This window comes from Corvus cornix, chromosome 14 (assembly GCF_000738735.6).
Source record: "Corvus cornix cornix isolate S_Up_H32 chromosome 14, ASM73873v5, whole genome shotgun sequence".
NCBI classification, from domain to species: Eukaryota; Metazoa; Chordata; class Aves; order Passeriformes; family Corvidae; genus Corvus; species Corvus cornix.
In genome coordinates, this window is record NC_046344.1 from 4,699,644 (window position 1) to 4,705,643 (window position 6,000).

Consider the following 6,000-nt stretch of genomic DNA (forward strand, 5'->3'; position numbering starts at 1 on the left):
AGCCTTCCATTTGTTTTTTAAAGGCTTAACCTTAGAATTGTTTTCCCTGCTTAGATAAATGTTTTTTGGCAGGTGAACAGAACTGCACAGCCCAGAGGCCACTTGTCACCCAGATAAAAGGTGACAGTGCTGAAGGTGAGAGGGCTGTGAAGGTTTTCCTTTTACCAGAGAAGTGGGGGAGACGTGTGGTGTTCATTCTGCCTCTTCCTCCCCCACTGGCCCTCCCCAGGTGTAACACACCTGAGCAGCGGTGAAGAGTTTTGTCTCCCGACTCTCTGGTGCATGAGGTCACTGTCATGTTGTTGGCTCTGTTGCTCACACAGCTCTTCCCTGTGTCCTGTGGTTTTACAGGCTCGTGAAGGGAGCTCTGGTGCCCTCACTGAGCCATGTTTTGCAGACGGAGGAAAGGTGCACTGGGAGGATTTAATCAGCGCCTGCATTTTATGATCACCACGATGTGACTGCAGCCTTGCTTCTCACAGCAGTTCAGTCACCTGTGTTCTCTTTCACATCAAACTTCACCCTTGTATGCCATCTAAGACATTTTTGGAAGCTCAGTGGCACTTCTCAATGAAGGAAAGGTCAGGGAGTGAATTTACTCCCTTCTTCAGCAGACACAAAAACCCCAAAGCATTTCATGTTCAGAGTCCAATAAAATAATCATATTGAAGGATATTTCTTTCAGTAGGCTCCTTCATCTTGCCTGCCTTTAGAAAATCTAAAAAACCTCTGTGCTTTTCTGCTCATTCTGATGATGTATCAGAATCCAAACAGCTTGTGAATCCTTCCAAAGCCCAGGAAATTTAGTGAGAAAATCACAGGGAATATAATTAGGTATAGATCATTCGGACAACTGTTGTGCCTGACCAAAAGCTTGTGCTTTTTTTGACTGAATTAGGAGGAAGTATATGTGTCCACAACAAAAAGCCTGACAGAAGGAGTCATTTCTGGCTACAGCGCAACCATTTTTGCATATGGTCCAACAGGTAAAGTAGTCCCTGTAGCTGTACTGCTCCAGATGACCAAAATATAGCTGTAAAAACCAGAAATATAGAGACAATTAAGTGCTTATTGTGAGGACAAGGGTGAAGAATTATAGTGCCATTCTCATTGGGAAGTATGGACCTCACTTAAATGCTAAAGTAACAGTGAAGTTGCCGTGTTTGAAAAGTCACTTAACTGAGGTAGAATTCAGTAGAGACAAATCTTCCAATTAGAAAGGAGGAGGTGATAAGGGCATCTGTGCGATGCTGGAGGCTGATCTCAGGAGAATAGATGTAGCTGTAGAAAGCATTTATAGACTACAGCTCTAGCTCTGAACACCTAGGTGAGCAGTTAACCTACACGGCTGCCCATCTGCCAGTCCTCTTGTCAACCTGTTTGGATGGCACACACAGCCTCTCTCCTCAGGCAGTGTCACTGTGGGGTGAGACACTGGAGTAACTGGAGGAAATTATGAGGTGAAGGACAAAATCAACAGGAAGCCAAGCATCATTTGTTGCGGAAACTTGCTCACATGGTACTTGGGCTTTGATGCTGCTCTCTATGTCTTTAACAGGAACAGGAAAGACCTGTTCATTTCTGCCTCTCGGAGGATTAAGAAAGGAGCTTCTCTATGGTTAAAGAAATTCTGTAGATGTGGGTCGTACATCCCTAAGCTCACAGGTGACCAGTGAGTTTTTAAATTAACTTAATGCCTTTGAATGTTTCATCCCTTCTATAAGATTTGGCTGAAATTGGACAATAAATTTTTTGGGGCAGGAGGAAGGAGGAGTGAGAGTGACTGTGTGCTGTCATAAATTGTCTCTCCCTTAGGAAATCAGAAAGGTTGCAGACATGCTCTTCGCCACGCTGGTTATTTTATGGATACTTTACAACCTCATTTATGAACCTTGCCTCAAGCCTTGGTGCTGAGCTCTCACTGGTGCTGCATGACAGATGTGTTTTCTAGAGGATAGTGGGAAGGAGGAGAGATGGAGGGAAAGGCAGGCTCCTTTCGTGAGCAGAATTGAGCAGCTGCCAGTGCATTTGTGTAAATTGCGATTTTCTTGCAAAAATTCTTCTTTTGTAGCAAGTTAATTACTTATTGATTTTACTGTTGATGGAGAGAGGGCCTAATGAATGGTCTTTTACCAGCACTTCCTTCACTCCTAATTGGGATTCTCCACCAGAATCTCAATGAACTGCAGGGTACTCAGCCACAGTGGTTGCTCCTGAACAATAAAACCCTGTCACATCCACATTAACCACATCAACATTGCATCTCTCCAGGACTCCTTAGGGGGCAACAGCAGGACTGTTATGATTGGACACATCAGCCCAGCCAGTTCCTCCTTTGAAGAATCTCAAATGACCTTGATTTATGCCTATCGAGCAAAAACCAGTGAGACGCAGGTACCAGAGCAAACAATTCCTGAGGAGGTGGGGCTTAGAGAATTGGTGAGGGTGGGGAGGCCCTGGCACAGGTAGCCCACAGAAGCTGTGGCTGCCCCAGCCCTGGAAGTGTCCATTGCCAGGCTGGACAGGGCTTGGAGCAATCTGGGATAGTGGAAGGTGTCCCTGCCCATGGAAAGGGGTGGAAAAAGATGGGCTTTAAGATTCCTTCCAACCCAAACCATTTTATGATTCTATGACTAAAATATTGCAAGTAGAAATAGAAAATGAAATGGGTGAAGAGAAAGCAAATTTCAGGAGGGGTAGAGGCTCAGTGTGAGTGAGAGAAGAAATGCAGAGGAAGGGAAAAGTGGAAAGCAAATTGTGTGAGATGTAGATGAGAAATATGAAGGTGAAAAAAATGGGGCAGAATAATGGAAAGGGAGAGGATGATGTGCCAGGTATGGATCTGGGGAGACTGAGCAGCTGAGGGCAAGGGCTGAGAACCAGGAGAAGGAGAAAAGTGTAGTCAGCCCCAACCTCAGGGTTCTGCAAGGTAAAGTCAGGAGCTAGAACAGCTCTGGGGTTTCTGGAGGGAAGAGGACAGGAGAGGAGCTGTGTGTGGGAGTTGCGGTGGTGCTTGTTGGGTCTCTCACACCTGGGGAAGCTGGCTCAGGAATGCCTGCAGAGGAGCAGAGTGGGAAGCACAGTCCGATGGGCAGTGGAGGCAGACGGGGAGCTGAAGTTCTTTTTCTGCATGAGCCTCTCTCTGATGTACTGTGTGACTGGGGGTATTGCCCTTCTCAGCATCTTCCACAGCCTTAAAATGTCTTAAATTTCACAAACCTGCCCTTGAAAAGAGATTTGACATCAAATGCTGGCATTTGCTGTGGGGAGTCCTGTCTGTCACAGAGAGGTGACCGAGTTTGTAGCCTGCGTCGCTGCGGGCTCTGAGGCTGTGTCAGGACACCGAGTTCCACTCTATGGTCCATTGAATGTAATTAAAAAAAAGAAAAAAAATAAAGAGACAGGCAGGGTGAAGATTTTAAAACACTGATTGTTCTGCCCCAGGGATTGTTCCTTTTGTCAGTGAATCTGGCAAGAAATGAATTAAAAATAGTCAAGTTCTCTGACAGACCAGACATGAGATACAATAGGCCTTGGCTACCAACAGCCAAGGTTATTTCTAGATAACAAGCACAGAAAACAGACACCTTTTTCCTTTCAGTGTGTGCAAAGGCAGAAGAGATCTTCCTGCAATGCAGTTTTCCCTTCATATTCACAAAAGCATAGCAATGAGCCCTAGTTATTGCTAATAATGCACTCACAAAGCTGTATGAGAATTCTTCAGCACGTGATGAACTTGACAAGACTGCAGAAAGAAGCAGAGTCCTATTGAGGAGTGCCTTGTAACATGTGGCCTGGGCCCAGAATACTTTTGGGGGAACTTCACAGAATTTCACCTGGACTGATGTCAGATCAGAAATGTCTTCTGCAGCAGAGAGGCACCAATGGCCTGAGGCACACAGCAGCCAAGTAATGAATACCTTGAGGGCACAGCTGATCGAGGCTTTCAGGGAGAAAACAGAGATGTGTCACTGCCAGATGGAGCTGGAAAACACCAACATTGAGCTGCAGGCACCTCCTAACAACTGCTGAGTGAGTCTCTCCTTAGCTTCCAGCATGACATATACTTGAATCTCCAAACTCACCAGGAGAAGCTATAGCTCCATAAGGCAACCAGCACATAGAGCGTTGAGTTTAGGCTCAAGACTAAAGTATAAATGGGAGATGTCTCACCTCTTTTGGTCCTAATTCTGAACTTGTGTTTTAAGGGAAAAACTGGGTGGAAGCACAGACTGGATTGGTCCTTCCCTGGTCCAGTCACTCAGCTCTTGTGAAGTGGTTTCCATTCAAAGGCAGTGCCTCTAGGCAGGATTCCATGCCAGAAAAAGCAGCAGCATCCTTTTCTTCAGGATAAACTTTTAAGTAGGTGTCAGTTCCCTATCACTAGTCACTCACCCAATGCCTCTGTAAATTTTATGGAATCATAGAATGGTTTGGGTTGGAAGGGACCTTAAAGATCATCTCATTCAAAACCCCTGCCACAGGCAGGGACACCCTTCATGATCCCAGGTTGCTCTAAGCCCCATCCAACGTGGCCTTGAACACTTCCAGGGATGGAACAGCCAGAGCTTCTCTGGGCAACCCTCACCCCCACCTCACCCTCACCACCCTCCCAGTAAGGAATTTCTTCCTAACATCTAATCTAACCCTGCCCTCTGTCTGTTTGAAGCCATTCCCCCATCCTGTCACTATATGCCCTTCTTAAAAGTTTTTTTCCATCTTTCTTGTAGACTCCCTTTGGGTACTGGACATTCCGGTTCCTTAGGATTTAGGTCATTTATAGCTAAAAAATCTTTAGGACATCAAAGATATTCAACAAGTACCTGTGAATAGGCAGTAATTTGTGTTGGGGTGTTCTTTCCATGAAAAGATCACATAGGAGGCAAAGGGAGGAAGGTAATTGTGTTCTTTTGTGTCATTTGCCCAGCTCCAGAGCAGTCTGGACTCATTAATTCTGCTGTTGTCATGGAAGAGGAGGCTGGACAGACACAATGAAAGGCTATGCATCACCAGAGCTATGTCACTGCCTCCCAGAAGTTCCTTTCTTCTTCTTTTTTTTTTTTCCTGGCAGCTGGGAACCAGAGAAGGGTCAGGGTGCATGCAAGGATGATATGCCAGCAAAGGACGAAACACTGAGGAGGAAGACAGGGATGTCATGGATTCACCTGAACCTCAGGAAGTTACAGCAGCAAGAGAAGAGATCAACCTGCTGCTGGCAGAACAGTGCAGGATGGTGGCCCTGAAGGTGAGGAGGGGAAGGTGCCCTTGGGGTTGCCAGTCTGGCCTCTGCCTGGTGGGTGCTTGAGGGCAGGATGGCAGCAGCACAGCTCAGAGGTTCACGTGGATTTGTGCCAGCACCATAAAAGCTGTGGGGCACCTGACTGCTAAACACTTTGGGCTGCTGAAGGAAGCAGCTTAGGAACATTGATGTTTGCATCCTGCCTCTGACCCTGTGGTTTTTAGGATGAGAGAAAAGCAGCCTCTGAACTTGTGCACCTATATGTAAGCTAATTCACAGAATCACAGAATATTCTGAGTTGAGAGGGACCCACAATGATCATTAAGTCCAATTCTTAAGTGAATGGCCCACACAGGGATCAAACCCACAGTCTTGGCATTATTAGCACCATGCTCTGACCAACTGAGCTAATTCTTCCCATGTTGAGGGTTTGCTGTGCACTGGTCGTTCAATGTGTTGGTAATTACTTTTAGTGATTATTTTTTGTGGCTAACATTTGAGAGTTCCTCTAGGCAAGGACTCTGCATCTGTATGTATCTGCCATGACTGAAATATGGTGGCTGGTAGTAAAACAAGCAAAATACAAAATTGTTTTTCTAGATTTTACTTTAATCTCAGCATGATGGAGACAGCAGAGAATTGCTCAGATGCCTTTGTTATCCCAAGAAGCTGAGCTGCCTTGGCAAACCCCTATGTTTTTCAGACAGAGCTGGAGCAGCACTTAGCAAATGCCAAAGAAAAAGCTTCTCAGATGGAGGAGT